Below are 18624 nucleotides of genomic sequence, written 5' to 3'. Positions count from 1 at the left end.
TTTTTTTTACAAAAAATGCATATGTTTTTTAAGTATTCATATGACATTAGAGTTAATTTTTGTAATTGAATAATCCACTGTTTTAAGATAATTGAAAAGATTTAGAGGTAAGATATAACAAAATAAATAACTAATGATTCACTAATATAATTGTTTATAAGAAAAATTTCAAAAGCAATAATAAATACTTAATTATAATACTCAATTCTAAACAAAAACTAAATATTTTTTAAAATGCTTTATACATTCAATTTACAAAGTATACATATATCCGGAATTATTAAGAATAAGAATTATTCGCTGTCGTCCCATTTCGTATAATATAACTAGTATACTGTGGTTGACAGTATACAGAATATACATTTATTGTAGCCTGGTTGAGGTATACCGTTAAAATTTTTTTTTGTGGGACTTGAACCCTCTAAACCACCTATTAGGCATGAATGGAAAAGATTTCCATAGCATTGTGAAAACTTCATTCCAGTAATCAGGGGAGAGAGAAAAAGATAAACTTAAACTTCATCACGAGTTTTCTTTTATAGCTGCAATACACTCGAAAAGTGTTCCTAATTTTGTCTTCACACGGTGCAGTCACACGACCCATGTCAGGTCAGTACAATGCTTTGCTGAAGTATTTTTTACCAAAAATTCTTGCACAACGATGACTTGTGCCATCGCAGAACACTCGAAATTGCAAAAATAAAATATAAAAACACTATGTTATAGATGTGAACAAATAAATATAAAAATATATATATATTGCATGAACTAACTCTGGGTTATTGGTTTATTACGGTGATCCAATGGATCTACTTAGACCAATAAGTGTTATCGTATAAAAATTTAAACTATTTAAAACTATTTTAACTCTTAATGAAACCAGAGACTGAAACTACTCTGTAAAATAAGTTCTAGGAACATTATGGACGATGTTCACTGGAAAGCGACAAAGCAGATGTCAAACACTTTTCTCGTCTTCGCCACAAAAACGAATAGAATTATTGAAAAGATATCTAATATTCTACTTAGGCGCAAAGGTGCAGACTCAACTCGGTAAGTAGGGATAAATGAACTCAACTCGTTAAGGTTATGAAAAAGATATATAAAGAACATTTTTTTGGGGTTTATGATGTCTCCTTCAAAGTGTTACAAAAACCGTGTCAAACCTAATATATTATTTTTGACATTTTTTTTTTGTATAAAGACTATAAAAAATTGAAGATTGCACAAGATATGATTAATTTAAAAAGAAGTTCAATAATTCTTTATAACATAGAGAATTATAACGTAGAGACAGAAAAATTTGCAAAATAAATAATGAAAAACAATATTAATTAATTTCAGAAGAATTTAATTTAATTAATGTAAAAAGAAAATAATTTATCATAGGTGATATGTAAATTTTATACGTGATGTATGTTTATATTCGTATATATAATATACATATATGACATGCTTGTCATATGTGGGGAAGTACACGAACATAAGACAAGCATCTGAAACGATATTTTAAATATTTTGAATTAAAATTCAATATATTCATATTCTTGATATATTTTTATTTATGACTTGAAATATTTAATGTGAAACAGCTTGTGGAAATAAGCTCTTTGATGTTTCACTTGACTGTGATGTTCAAAGGTGACAAATTCATATATGAGAGATTCGTATTAATAGAATTAAAGTGCATATAAGTAATAAAAAAAAGTTATAAATGTGGAAAGTGACAAATTCGTGGTCAAACAAAGGTTAATGATTCCCCAAAATGCACGAGCAGTGCATATACTTGTACAATATTTAAATGTTTTTATAATTTTAAAAAGTGCTTGAGCAGTTCTCTTACATTTGTTATAAGTCAATGAAATTACAAATGAAGGTCAGTAGGATCGTCATGTGAATAGACATGACATTGCTAAGGAACTGAAGATGAAAGTTATGAGCCTCTTTTAAATCATTTCCATATAGATGGTAAGTAACAAAATCCTCATTTTGCAGTTGCTATCGAAATTGAAAACACTTAACTATTTTTTCAGCCCCTGGGATTAATAGTGGGATGGCAAGAGAACGATCCTTGCAAAACCCTGGCAAAACATTTGATTTAAATTTTCTACTTCAGGCTATTCTAATAACTTCAAGTAAATAATGTAAAAAAGGCCGGAATTTATAAAGAAAAATGGGGTTTTGATTAATTCAACTAGCCGTGACATTATATTTGGTATTGAAAGATAACAATAAAAGGAGATAAAACTGAAAGTTTAACAAATTTTTAACTGTCGTTGAGTGATTTATGATTTTTCTACTTTCTATATAAATAGAGCTATTTATATCAATTGTAAAAATATATTGATAAACTAATAAAACAATTGTTTATATAGCGTAAGAGGAGATTAGAAGAACGGAGTCATATTAATAATTTCGACCTAATGTCACATATTTATGATATATTTGTACATATGTTATAATGATTATAAATAATGATTATGACTCGCCCATATATAACATTATAAAGAAGCGTATAATTAGACATTGAAACTATACTTAAACCTACTATGTATTAGATACGTAAAGAAGATACAAAAGTCTAATAGTTTATGTTTTTTTTATGCTGGCACCTAATGACCTTTTCTTTTTATGTAGAGTTTTAACACAAATCGAAATCAAGAATAAAATATAAGAATTTTTGTAGTATATTTTTTGAAAATTCATTCAACGGATATATAGTATATATAAGTTTGATGTATGATGCGAAAAAAAATTTTTTAAAAATTTCAAAAAATAATACCATTCAGAAAATCTTGATTTTCCAGTAAAAATCTAATATAAATAAATCTAAATACAATATAAAAAATGAAAATAATTTTTGGTCTGTGAAAGTTCACTATTTGAGCTAACAATAATTTTGCTAGTGTTGAATTCTAAGTAGTGCCATGTCTTTGAGTTTTCAGAATAGACTGAGACGTCACATACAACTTCCCACTTAAGAAGTTCAATTTTGATGTAAAAGAGATTCCATATCTCATTTATATAATATATATATTATATCTCATTTATTTATATATATATGTATATGGCTTTAAAGTGGTGTTATAACTTTGGTTATCCGAATTAAAACTCGAATAAGGACTTATATGTAAGGACTTGACATATCTTAGAAAAAAGGGAAAAATAATCTAAAGAAGTGAGATTAGATCTTCGTGGAAGCTAATTCATAGGACGATTACAAGAAAAGATGTGCCCATTGAATATTATTTTCTGATTGAGTCGGGCATTATTTCCACAACACAATTGTGTTGTTTCTTCTGGCACCGATGCCACTATAAGTTGCTGAGATTATATTAGTGTTATCTATTATTTAGATTAAGATATGAAGAGTTTGTTACTTACATCTAGAGTCATTCATAAAATAATAGGAATTGTTTATTTGCTTGAAAGATGTGCTAAATTCGCAAATAATAAAATAATTTATTCAAGAACAATATACAAATCAGTTATAATTCTTAGTAAATATTATATTTTGTAAATTAGATCGACTTTTACTTTCACTTTGGAGATTATTGTCTTCATGTAGTTATGGCATTTGAATGCTGAATTTATTTACGATTTAATCTAGAAATTGTTAGCACTTTAACAATATTGAAACATCAAAAAGGCTGATTAGGCCACTCTGAACTGGTTTGTATTATCTATTGCAGTCATGTGTAAATTATAAAGTAAATGTAAATAAAATGAACTCAAGCCATTGAAACGATTCATTAAATTTTGTACTTATAGATATGGAAAAAGTAGTTCTCGATTAAAATGCTTAATGAATTGTTTTTTAAATTTAAACGGAAACATTTGTGACCATCAAAAAAAAAAACAATTTTTAACGATCAATATATAAATATAATTAATTATTGGAAGAATGTATAGAAACGAAACTTCAATAAAAAAATTAATATATGGAAGTTACATGATTCATAGTCAGACAAGTTTAAATATTATCTATAACTTATCCGTGTATCAAACAAACTATATACTCGCATATAAAATATCAATTATTAATAAAAATATTTTGTATTTATTTTTTAGTTTTAAATAAACTTTACACGTTTTTTTTATTTTGGTATTGTAGCTAATTAAGCATGTCTGGCTATAAATAAATTTAAAAAAGTAACAGCGAAATAATCATATATCTAAAATTATATCTCAATTAGAAAGTTATAAATTTAAATTTAACACATAGTTACTAACAGAATTTCCACATTTATACAAAAAGCTGAGTAATATTATTTTTTTACATAAACAAAAATTGTGCGATTTTGAATCAACAATTGGAATTCGCTTTTTAAAAAAAACCAACGATGGTTTAAATATTTAAAGTCTGCATTAAAATTATTGTCGATTATTATTTTTAATAAATTAACGGATGTCTAACTACGATCTAGAGATCTATTGTGACTTAATGGATTCCTAGTATTTTTCTAAATTAAATTTTCTCAATAAATTATAGTATTAAATCCACATTACTGAGTCTTATTTCCTCGCCGAATATAAGATGTCTATTATCTTTTGCTTATACACCAGTGCCGGGCAAACTCCCAGCACGTGTTTTGAAGTCTCATTCTTTTTCATATAAAATCTACAAGTCCCATTAAAGCTCCCAAGTTTGTAAGGTAATACGAGTGGTTTACGCTACAGCGTTGATTCAGAAATCCTGTAACGATTCTTAAGTTATTTTAACTTAGTTGAAATTGTTTTGTGTTAAAAATCCCTATAAGCAAATTTGAATGTGATACTATTGGTAAATAATCATAGTGTAGATTTTTCTGTTTATCATCTACAAAATGGTTCGGGGCCTACAAGTAGACAGATTGCCTATATCCCTACAAGTTCGTTTGCAATTTCGTTGCCGGAAATTCTAGTATGACCCGGAACCCACAGAATCCATAACTATTTGTTTTGACTGAAAATATTCAACGTTTCAAAATACACTATTACTTGTCTTGATATCTCCTGATGAGAATTAACAGCTATTATTGCTACCTAGCTATCAGTTAGAATGGCTATTTTATGATTCTGACAGTCACATTCAGTGTTAAAGTATACATATCTGTCTACTGCATAAATTTCTGCTAAAAACATAGTTGTATTTTTACTTGGCACTTTCGAATATTACAGTCCTGTTCCATAAACGTCTTTATCGAATTCTTCTTTAGTTAGGAAATCATCTATATATCAAGCCTGCATATTTTAGTTTATCTTGTACGTTTTATATATATCAATACAACTAATTACTGAATTTTAAATCGTTTTATGCAACTTAGTTTTAGGTGTGTGGAGTCTGTATTAACGTTATCTTCTGTTCATTCATAGAATAACCTTATTCGTTTCTGATTAAATATAAATCTAAAAAGGTCGCAAAGAGGTAATTTTTTTAATGTGAGGTTACATCAGTAAATTTTGGTCTAATATTCTTCTTAAGAATATTATGTTCTTCTGCTGTTCGACCACATTTTCTCGTATATAGTTCTTATGGTAGTTCTTTCTAAATTGATCTTTATTCTTACTTTACCATATAATTTTTTGTATTCGTTTTTGTTAGACTATCATAACATGTAACTATAAATATATCATTAGAATAGCATTGGTATGATTATTTTATAATGAAATTTTAAATTTTGACACGCACCATTTGAAATAATTTATAATAGTGCTCATAACAAGTGCAAAACTGCTTTCTATAGCACTATTTTTATAATTTATTTTCAGTTTTTTAGGCAGGGATTCAGTACATTCTATGGTAACAAAGGAAATAATGTGTGTTAAAGATTTCTTTCTTACTTGCTCTTCAGATTTCACCTATATTAATGTGTGGAAAGTAAACTTACAAAAGACAGTAATTATCTTTATAACTGTTCTTCAATATTTATTAACGTTTTGGTGTAATCAAATTTGTAGTTAATGATAAATAAAAAAAGTAAAATATTTCTTTATTTTTTTATTTATCCCTTAAAATGGTTTCCTTTGAGCTTTTTAAATTTATTATATGTTTTGAATAATAGAGATATCGAGGTTCTTATAACATTTCCAATCAAGTTTGACAGAAATTTTTTGTCAGTAAGCGAACCTTTTGCACCTGTTTTAAGGTCTCATTCTAGTCCTATAAAGCTTATTAATTCCATTTGAATACGTTCCCGTACAAATTATTATCAATAAACAAATATACCTATTTTGTAATAGACTATACTTAGTAATGATAAAATATTGGGATTTGATTTGTTTAAAAGCATTAACGTGTTTTATTTTTTAGCATAGAGCGATAGAATCGTTAGGTGTAAATATAAAGATATCAATAATATTATCAAAAAAGTAATGAACACAATCTTAAATTTTAAAAAAAGACGACAATCAAATTAATAAGTCCTAGTTCTGCTTACGATAACAACTAAACCATACATTTTAATCAAAAATATTTATGGTATTCGCAGAATAAAAATACACAGTGTAAACTTTGCGGTTCTCACACAGTTTACTCGACATTTTCTATAACGAAAATTCAATTATAGTTCAACTAATGAGGCTACTAACTTCTGATCTCCGTTATTATTAAAATACGTTAGGCATTAAGTGATTATATTTTTTATTAATAGTTTAAGTGATGGAAAGCGTTATTAAGATCCTGTCAATAAATGCATATATAGGAATGAATTGCAAATTTGCTAAAAAGAACAATTACTTCAATGAGTATTATTATATAGACACAATTTCATTTCTATTTTAAACCCACGAAGAATTTCTAGGACTATGCTCTATGCCATATGTAAAAAATATAAGCACATTAAGTTAGCAGACAGTGTTGTCAGAGGCTATGGTGATGGACGAAGCAAAAACAGCAACATCAACTGATATGATTTGAAAAGTAAAGACTCGACTCAAAGAAAATCTATGTCGCAGTCGTAATCCAATGGCCAAAGAACTGAAAATATTTCAGCGAACCATTCGACACATATTCAAGGTAAAGTGAGCTCAAGGTAAAGTGTTATAAGTTCCAAAAGGCACAAGATCTTACACCAAAGCAAAAAAAAGTTAGACTCGAAAGAGCAAAGCGTAACCAGTTGTTAAGCTTTCACGAAGTGACGAATTTTGAATCATTGTATTCTCTGATGAGAAAAATTTTTCCATTGAATAGGTGATAAATTCTCAAAATGATCATGCTTACTTAACTGAACGCCCTGCAGAACTTTGGGACTACGAATGACCACCCGAATTAATTTCCCATCTCAAGTATGGTATAGACAGCTGTGACCGACGATGGACACTCTTCAATCATTTTGATCAAGCCTGGTGTCAAAAAGTCGATACGATTTATTATCAGGAAAATAAAAAATGTTTTGGAAGTTGTTTTAGAGCCATAGGCATCCAAACATTTCGGCCGTACACCATGGACGTTTCAACAAGACTCGACACCGGTCTTGGTGTCATAAAGCTCGTGTGAACCAAAAATGGTTAAAAAATCATATTCCACACTTCATTTCGTTCACACAATGGTTTTCGAATTTGCCAGATGCAAGTCCGATGGACTATTCCAACTGAGTCATTTTGGAAAGCAAGATGAGGACTAAAAAATATGCCAGTATGGATGCACTGAAGAAAGTCATGGTCCAGGAATAGGCCATAATACCGAAAGATCACATTGGTAAAGCATGCAACTTATTTTTTAACCGTTTGAAGGCCACATCGAGCTAGAATCAATGGATTCTAAAATTTTGATTATTTCCACAAATTTTTGTAATTTATATTAATAAAAAATAATTTTACACAAAAAAGACATGGTCGCTTGAAAAGGTAACATACAGGGTCGCCTAACCCTGTATGTTACAATTTTGATATTATAAATGTTACAAACGTTTTAAGGATAATCTGTTGAGAAACTTAACGTAACTGTAACCACTCTATATTTTATAAATAATATTTTGCCATTTTTTCATTTCCCAATTCGAAAAGATACTTAAAAGACAATATTTTTTTACAATAAATGAGACAAAATGTAGAGTCTAGAATATGCTCGGGAGTCATATTCAAGCTCATACTTCAAAAAGTATTGTAATAATGCTTCCTAAATTGGAAAGTACTGTCATGATATAGATGCATATTTATTATTATTATTAAATAATAGGCTATAAATGTACCCCAACCTTAAAGTTCTATTGTGCGCCTAAAGGCTCAACTAAAACAATTTTAGACTATTAATAAATCTTGTAATTGTTTTGGGCTTAATTTTACCTATTTGATTTAGTAGTCGAGTCTACGTGTTGCCGCCGCTGGGCGGTTGCATAGAATATGTTCTGATGTTTCCTTCTCCTCCTCGGAGTCTACCGCACCGCATATTTATTAATTTATTATTATATTTATCTACAATAAATCTATATTAATTTAACCAAGGAAGTAAAAGAAATAAATTATATATAATTTTTTTTTATTGAAATATTTACAGTCGAAAGTAAGGGAAAATAAAAAATTACAAATAATTTATCTGCAATTTATTACGACTTCTATAGATGTTAGTAATAAAATTTTATTTAAATTATGTATTATTATAGTTGAGTGGCGTATAATTTTAAAATAAACATTTGGTATGTGTCACACATTACGATAAAATAAATCGTTTAGCTGAGGCAGCGATCAACTTCTAGTTTTCAATGCTCAATTAAAAGCCAGTAAATTCCAAAATTTTCTATTGAATATTTTTTTCCGTATAATTATTGCATTTCATTTGTATCTGATCACTAACGGAATGTGTGCCCCTTGATTACATCAGATATCAATGAAATTTTTGTTTTCATTATTTTTCGCTTTGTTTATTGACAATCTGATAAGTGGAACGCATGTTTTGTTTGCGAAAAAGTGCGCGATGTTATTACGTATGAAATGGGCTCCGTCGATTGTGGCACAAAAAGATAAAAGCGAACACACTTTTATATACAAATATATATACCACTTATTCAGTTGCTTAACAAACAATAAAAATAAAATATATAAAAAAAAAAAAAATCACAATTGCAATAAATTAAAGAAAAAATATCACAAAGTAGGTCATTCATATATGCAAAGTAGGATTTGAGGAAGGCGACATAAAAATATTAGAGATAATGGAGATATGAATAGAAGGAACCCCATTAGGCGCAAATAGGGAAGTTCGCAATTAATTTTATTGCTTTGGTAATGAATGTTGATAAACAAAATAAAAAAATGCAATATGTACGGCAGCTGTTGATTATTATTTTGATAATGTAATATTAAATCACATAATCACATACTAATCTTCATATATTTCGGCACTAAAACACTTGAAAAATAATTGAAAAACAAAAAAAAAGTTAATCGATTATGATTCGTTTACTTTAAATGATTGTAGGCTTGATTTACCTTAGTTGATAATTGGTATAGGACATATGATGTGGTCTGCTCTAAAGAATATTTCACATCGTTAATGCTAATAGTTCGTTACCACTGGCTTCGTTAGTTTATTTAACTTACTTGAGATTCAAGTAATTCAAGCACTCTCAAGTAAGTTAACTGATCTAACAAAGCCAGTGGAAACATACTATAACACATTGCAGACAACCATCAAATAAGTATCTATTCATTATTAGTGGTGCTATCAAATTAACAGTAGCGAATATTGTATAAGTAGTGCATTTGAAGTAAATGAAGAAACCAAATGAAGAAAAAGACAATAACAATATGTAACAATATGATGATAATGACGGTTGTTTTTCGAACAGTTCGTCCACTTAGTCTAGGCTGAATGAAGAAGAAGAAAACATTTTTTTCCCGAAAACAATGCACTGTGTAACGAGACGATGATAAAGACGATTGTTTTTCGAATAGTTCGTCCACACAGTCTATTTTCCAGGCTGAATGAAGAAGGAAATGCTTTTTCACGAAAACAGTGCATGATGTAACAAGATGATAATTATGACTGTTTTTCGAACAGTTCGTCCACTCAGCCTATTTTAAAGGACGAATGAAGAAGAATAAATGTTTTTTCACGAAAACAGTGCATTGTATAACAAGATGATAATAATGACGGTTCGAACAATATGCCCATTATTTTATAGATGGAAGTCTTAGTAACTAATATTTTTTAACAACCATCAAAAGCATGCTTTTGCTAATAAAATTTGCTTCTTAGTGACTGCGGCAGTAAGAATTTTTTCTCCAATCAGGTTATGCTCTAAATCGAACTTTCAGTAACTTCTATCAATTCGCAACCCTCAAAAGGATGCGCTTGATTATAAAATTTGCTACTTTCACTAAAACAATGCACCATAACACAAGATGATAATAATAATACCAATACTTTGAATTGTTCTCACATTCAGTTTATCTCTTAAGGTCCGATCTAGACTAGTAACTACTGTTTATTTGTGATCCTCAAAAGGTTAAAAAATTATATTTATTTTGAATGGATTATTTTTAAAGACCACTGTAATAATTTTAGGTGTTACAATGTAGCAATAATTCTATAAGAGTCTTCAACTCTTATATTAAAGAACTTATTTATTATATTAAAGAATAAATTGAATCTGAACCAAAAGTGCTGTTTTTTTAATTTAATTTAATTTGTTAAATTTTTAATATTTATACTAAACAGGTATCTTGTGTCTATAATTAATATATGAATCCTAAGATACAGCGGATTTGAGGGAAACGAGAAAGGCGATGAACAAGCCAGAAAAAGGGTGACCTCATATTATATTGACCGCAAAACCATTTTGCGTTCCTTCATAAAATTTTTTCAAATTTTAAATTAATAAATGGCTGGAATAAGCAACTCAGACAAGCTTAAGAAATTATGCCGAACGGATCAAAAGCTAGCACTAGGAAACTACTAATGCTGAACAGAAATGGCATTCGACTTCTAACAGAGTTTCGTACTGGACACTACGGAGTCGAAAAATATCTAGCGAATCTAGGTATTACAAGAGACGATAGATGCGGACTTTGTAACGAAAAAGAGGAAACAGCAGAACACATTCTATGTCACTGTCTTGCCAGACTCAGACATCGGTACTTATCAATTGGTTATTTAATTTTAACGAAAATAGACAACATCTCTCTCTAAGGGACATAATGGCATTTTTAACTGTTACTCGCGTATGGAACTAAAGTGGGTTTGTCACAATAATCCTCAAAGTATGCAGTGACCTAGTTCCCAAGCCTTTTAAAATCTATCTATCTATATTTAATATCAATAATAAAGTAGTCCATAACATTTGAAGATAAAGATTCTAAAAATTTTAAGGTTATTATAAATATTTTAATATAAATACATAGATATAATATTGTATAAGTACCAGTCACTTCAAAATACTATAGAATTCTGTAGAATTATTATTACAAGTGCAACTATAATAATTGAAACAACAACATTGTATATTTTAGTATAAATAGTACAAATTACTGTAATGAGTAATTGAGATAAAAGATAATTTGCAAGGTTTTTACTTTCTATGAAATGTGAATATAATATACAATTGTGGTTCAACCGTAACTTCTCTTAATTATCTAGGATTAGTCAATGTTAAGTATCCATGTTAAAAGTGTTATTAACTGGTTCATTAAAAACAGCTTTCATATATCTATATTATGTATTTCTCGTAATTTTTAACAAAACAACTAATTTAGATAAAGACATACTAGTCTAGTTTGAAGTAAACACCAACTTCTAGACTTTGCTATTATTTTCTGTGATTCACAATTTTATGGGTTTAATAATGTTTTTGTAAATTAAGAATATACAATAATACATTTATATTATTATATATTGCATAATATTCTTAATGAAAATTAAATATGCATTAAAGAAATGATTTATAATAACAACTGCTTCATAAATTCCGTTTTTGAATTGATAGTAAGAATTTTACGATTTGTCAATGAAATTTATAAAATTAAGCTTAAATACATGCAAATTTATTCATAAAAATTGTATTGGAATTATTAATGAATTTTGTTATAAACAACAATCTGACATTATTTTATCAATAATTGTTGACATTGATGACTGTAATAGACGTCAGAAATCAATGTTCATAAAATTATTGCAGGAATAAATTTTATAAACGAATCTGGTGATTTGATTATTTGATGAAATAAACTAAAAAATGGTTAAAATAGTATATAAAATAACAACTAGTTTTATTATAATATTATAATGATATGTTTATTAAATATGTTGAGTCTCGAGAACAACAAAAAAATATTTAACCCATTAGAAAAAAGTGTAATAGAAGTTACTTTTTAAAAAGAGATGTTAACGATCCGACAAGTGAAACCGTCGAATTAGGCCTTAACAATATTTAGAAGAAACCGTCGGAGCAGGGCTTTTATAATTTTGATGCCAATTACAGTGCTATTGAGATCACAATAATTACCGAAATTACAAATGTACCCTGAAAAAATATTTTATAAAACATTATTTTTTAATGTTACTTTGGATGATACTGTCAAAAATTGTTGCTCTATGAGACGACAAGGACTTAGAATTTGTTTAAATTCTATAATTTTATTCTATCTGAAAAGCTTTGATATACATCCTTCGAAGTGGTCTATTTTTGTTACCTTCAGCTTTAATTAATTTTGTTTTATTCTTATTTTAATTTAATAACAATTATTATAATTTATTGCTTTAATAACCAAATATTTTTAATAATAATTTTGTTTTTTAACAGGCTAATGGGTCAATAGTTAATAAGAGAGATTGAATATAAGTGCATATTCCTTTAAGGAGCTTACAAAGACATAAGAGTACACTGCTCTGTGTTATGGACTTAATTTAGGACCTTTAGCTAATTTGTAACTGAATATGAATATAAACAATTTCACTCATTAGGAAAATATTCAAATTTAATAATAACATTAAAAAACACAGTAACATTAGCAACATTATTAAAAGATAAATAAAGATAAAGATAAGACATAACACAACTTTTTAAAAAAAGTTTTTTTTAAAAAAAATTAAATTTCAGTTAAATTTTTTTATGGCAGCTATATTGTGTTATATTATAGGTAGGATCTGAACCGTTCGAACAAAAATATTAGATATCATGACATTTATTAAATTCATATCTATTAAAACCCATGTAGTATTATACCCAACTTGAATGAAATTCCTTCATAAACAGATAAAAAGACTCACAAAAAATTATTTACATTATCTGAAAGCTGGAATTTAGTTAGGTGGTACTGTCCATTATTACAAATTAACGAATATATTAGAAAATATATAATATACCAAATGCTGTATTCGTATCAATCATAACTCTTTTCATATCCAGCTTCACTGAGATTTTTTTTTAAACAGTAAAATCAACTCAGTTTATTTTACTATGAGATATATTCAACCGATATCGTTTATTGATAGAAGTGTATCAGGTTCATTTGTAATGGATCTATATATTAATTTTGTTTCCATAGTTTGAAAATTGAGTAATTAATTAAATCAAACGTAGTTACAGAGAGACAAACGAACACAATTATAATATTTCATCTCTAACAATATATAAATACTTATATATTCAGCAGAAAAACTTTACAGCTTCTTATAAAAAAATCCTTATATTGAAAACTTTTTGCAGCTTCCGAAACCTGTGCTTATTAATAAAACAGATATAATCTAAAAACTTAAAAGTTTCAAAAATGGTAGATTGTGTTTATTTTCTTGAGCAATATATTTCATATTAAAAATGTAACATTCATATGTTTACTATGCTACTATATTTATATAAAATTTAAATTAAAGAAAATAAGAATTATAATTAAAATGTGTATGTGACTTTATCATTTACTATATATATATATATATCTTATGTGGGTAAGTTGTTTAATAAAAAATAATACTGCAAATTTGTTTATTAATGTTTAATATAAAAATAACAGAGTAGAAATAAGTCAAATTGAGAATCCTGAGATTAACTGCTCAAATCAATGTTTTTTTTTTATAAAAAGTTGACGTATTTATCAATATATGTACGTTTTAGCATTTCTCTACCATTTCTCTGCCTATCATGTAGAATAATTTTCCATATATTTTGGTCTCAGTAGTCATTTGTTTTGAAAATAACTATTTTGTTGGAGTAGAATCTCTAACCCTAGAGCGTTCATTAGGGTTTCGATAGCGTAACATTCCCAACTACAGTGGAAACGCATATAAATCCTATTGCCAACTACTAAACATGAGAAAAATATACTTCACATCTGAAATAAAACTGAAAAATTTATTGAGTGTAGATTAAAGCACCATTTGAAGACAGAAACAAAGAAAAGTATATTGTATAAAAAAAAAATAGAGTATGATATTAGATCACAAAATCAATAATAGCAATCATTTTTTTTAAATAAATAGTTAGACTGTGCTCTCCGGTGCTTGACTCTACCCCATTTTTAAAGCAACTTAAAATATGGATTTGTGAATATTTTGCACATTAACTGATGCACTTAATAAAAAAAAACTATAGTAGTGTCGGTTAAATAAAACTTTTTGAATCTAAGAATCATTTATTAACATAAGCAGTTTTTTATCTTAACATATTGAAAGAAGAGATACATATGGAAAAGTAGTTGCTTTCAAATGAAAATATTTTTTAAAAATATGAGATAGTCCCTCGTTAATGATTAACTGAAGAAATATTTTTTGTTAGATATTAAACAAATTAGAAATCTTGAAAGGACATTAAATAACGTTTTTTGTTTTCTGGAATGTGTCTAATTATAATCAAACTTAGAATATTATGGATTGTACATTTACATAAAAAACTATTTAAAATGAGTTCCGTTTTTAAGTTCTACATAATTTTTATATCATAAATAACTAGGTTACTGAATCGTCTGATTTCAGAACTAATGCTTCGCGTACATGAAAACCACATTTAGTTACGGAAAGCATACAACAATGTAAAATTGTGGATGACGCTGGGATTACTCATTGCGGTTTCCAATGACATTTTCACGAGGCTTTAGATGCAATACTTAAGAAACTTTGTGGATCACACTAAAACTGTAGTGTTAAAAATAACAATGGGTTTTTGCAGTTTCGCCAATTTTTGTGTGAAACTTTATTTTTCCAGAAAAATATGATTTTTTGTATACACTGCAAATTTTTTTGTACTGGCAATTAGGAATTTAAAAAAGAAATATGCGAATAAGGAAGAATATGAGTATAATCTCATAGGAAGAATTAGTGTTGAAGACGTGAAAACAGTAAAAATTTCAAGAGTGCTGCCTAATCGCAAATGAGCATAAATAAGAAAACGAACTGCTTTTCTGAAATGAACTTTCGTACGTCGGTTTAAAAATAACGCATCCGGATTGCACAACGCAATCCGGATTAACAGTTAATGAAGATTACTTCGCGGCATGTGTATAAGCTAAAAGATAACGTTTACTCGTATGAACAGGTAAGAATTTATTTACTGCTAACAGAAATTAATTATAAATCCACCTTTCTTCTAAATTAAGTATGACTTAGGATTCTAAATTGTTATATAATTGCAGTGTCATGCAGTATGAAAAAACAATATGCAACGAAATACATTATTTTTGATAACTTCTTTATTTACCTGGTTATATTATGTAATTTTGACGAAGGTAAAAATAAGTCAAAAGGTTTATTGAGAGCTTCTGCATTATCCAGCTGTTAATAGATATTTATATCATATGTGTGTCATTTCATAAAGAAATTGTAGAATATCACAAGAAATAGGGGTTGCTATCTAAACTAGTCATAAATTATATAAGCAGAAAAAATCAATGATTCACATTACAAACCCCATTCTCATGACTATAAAAATTTAGATAGAAAAATTTTCTGTCATTTTTGAGGTTTTATAAGATATAGCAAAATTAAGATAATATTCAAATCGCTTTTTGCATATATGAAATTGAGGAAGCTTTTGTTATGTTGCTACACAAGGTAAATAATGTTAGCTATTATCAAGTTAATACAATTCACCTAATCAAAAATTAAAATTTCTTTAAACTTAAAAACAATATAGTTTTAGCAACATTTCTCTTCTCAGGCTTGTCATTACAATATGCATGCATTATTAGCCGTAATTTTTTCCTTCAGACTAGTAAAAAAAACAGCATTAAGTCTGGTTAAAACAAATTGCCAACAATTTTAAAATATGTTAAATGCTTTTTTTTAAATTAAATATGTTTTTTGCTGTTTTGTATACAACATGAAATATAAAAATTGTAAACACTAAAAATTAATTAATTTAAATAAAAGAAATCAAAATGAACAATAGTCTTATTGTTTTGATATATTGTTGTTATTATTTCTGTTCATAATGACTGGAACTTTCCAGCGTATTTCAAGTGAACGTCCACAATAGACTGATTTTTGAATTTAAATGCACTGATTTTAAGACTTAAAATTTTTTGGGAGTAAAACTTGACTCTGAAGGTTTTAAAAGCATTGTTGTTGCTTCACATGTCTTCTTTCGTAAGTTGCGAGTATTTTTTTCCTACTCTGAAAGAAAAAATTACTGCTATTATCATATCTCAATATATTCGTATTATATTCAACATAAAAATGTTACTTGTTTAAAAATTATGCTTTTTAGTACAATTTAAGTACAATAATTAAAACTTCTTTAAAATTTTGGTGAAAATTCTTTTGTTTTATAATTCGTTCATTTTTATTATTTTTTTGTTTTTATTATTCTTTCATTTTTATTTAAATGGGCGGCTTTTGTCGTCAGTGAGTTATTTTTTTTTTCTGTGCACTACACATTGGGGTGACTAACCATTTTAACCTAAATTTTAATATTTTATTTGTGCTCTTATTGTCATAAACAATCATTCCTGGAACTTATTGACAATAATAAAAATTAATTTCCTGTAATTATATTATTTTTAAATTAATTTTTAATTCAATTTTCTTTTTTCGTTTTTGTGCAGGCAAATATTTTAAATGGTACGGGTGGGCTCCATTTGTTTATGCCACCCTAAACAAAGAACAATAAATCCTGCTAGTAACAATAACAATAACAATTACAATAAACAAAAACAAATCACTTCCATGAAAATGAAAAAATTGGCAATTTACTTTTTTGTTGTTGTAACTTAAACAAAAGCATCAAATCACCACAAAAGAATAACAGAATAAAGAAATGGGTACCATAGTGGGAAGAAGGGCAACTACAGGAGAGTGCTGCGTATGCTTACACATATATTTTTCAACTTAAAATGTGTGCTGATGATGAAATCCAGTGTTATTTGGTTTTAATTAAATTGTTGTTGTACAAAAACATTTTTATTTTTAATGCTTTTGTTTTTACTACGAAAAAAGAAAGAAAACAACAAAACGCTTCAAGGGCTATCATCTGTTGAGTATCAAATAAATAAATACAAATGTAATTAAATCAAATTGTATGCTACACTCAAGTGAAGTAACAAAAAAAATTTGCTAGTGACCTCCTTTGATTAATATAAAATAAAAAACACAACAAAAACAATTAAAAGAACACATACACATATACAAAATTAAGCATTAGTTTATGTAAACACCAAGCACTTTGTTTAAATTTGTTGAAAATAAAATGGTTGACTTATGTTTGGCTTTGCCTAAATATTTTATCAAATTTTCTAGTTTTAAAGCTGATTAGTTACTGTTTTGTTTTTTGTTTGCATACTAAAACGTGCTGCTTGTTTATGCACAATTCCAATAAATTCTTAAAACAAAAGTTTTACTTAACAAATGATTAAATATTTGTTATAATTTAAATAAATACAATTATTACTTATTCAAACTGCAGCATTGAAGCGATTAATCGCGTTGAAGCACATGTCTTTCAAGAATTCGGTTTGATAATTTACAAAACATTAAACACCGTTAACAGCGTCATAATATTAAATAAGCACACATTTTACACCCGCGCACAAAAACACGCACATTCAATATTTATAGTATTTATTGGACCATTGACCTTGCCTTTAAAAATTGAACACCCTAGTCTGAGTAGCGCTAGTGCTCCAAAAACTTTACATTTTTCAATCCTAAATAAAAAATCTACTTCACTTTTTGTTATATTAGTTTGTTTATTTCACAGTTAGAAATTTTGAATGTTTTCAAATCATTTATTTAATTTTTTTTATTGAATTTATTAATTGTTGTTTACCTTAAATTGCAATAAATTCGTACTCCACTTTTGTGTCACCGCTTTTGCTGTTACATGACAAATTTGTCATGTAAATCCACGAATAAAATTTAACAAAAATATTTTTAAGAATTTACAATAAAGGAACATTAAACGAAACAACAAAACAAAAATGATGTTTTTCCGCACAATCACCACAATCAACATCAAAGTGTTTATGCAAGTATTGCCAACTTTCGAAATTATGAAAAAACATATGTGAAATACGGAGAGTGAGTACTCTTTTGACTGTCGGTGAGTAAATTTTTGTGGCATACAGGAATGTATTCTTTTGTATGTTTTCGATTGTTGTGATCAATACAAAACTGTGTGTTCATACATGTATGCTAGCAATAAGCAATATGTTTTATTTGCATCAGTTATTAATGCCATGCTATTATTTGTTTCTAATTTCAATGCAATTACTTAATTTTGA

At 27.5% G+C, this 18624-nt stretch overlaps 1 protein-coding gene across 2 annotated transcripts in view; it reads right to left on the bottom strand.

Moving 5' to 3' along the window:
- LOC119687861 (monocarboxylate transporter 13) overlaps positions 1–18372 on the bottom strand; it is a 36866-nt gene extending 18494 nt beyond the window's left edge. For both annotated transcript variants that reach the window (XM_038102385.1, XM_038102386.1), the window contains exon 1: positions 18171–18372. The gene's annotated coding sequence lies outside the window, so the exon portion shown is untranslated. The remainder of the gene's footprint in view (positions 1–18170) is intronic.
- Positions 18373–18624: the final 252 nt, after the last annotated feature.

Source organism: Teleopsis dalmanni, chromosome X (genome assembly GCF_002237135.1).
Source record: "Teleopsis dalmanni isolate 2A chromosome X, ASM223713v2, whole genome shotgun sequence".
NCBI lineage: Eukaryota > Metazoa > Arthropoda > Insecta > Diptera > Diopsidae > Teleopsis > Teleopsis dalmanni.
The sequence above is the reverse complement of the archived record's forward strand: the minus strand, read 5'-3'. Positions and strand labels throughout refer to the sequence as shown.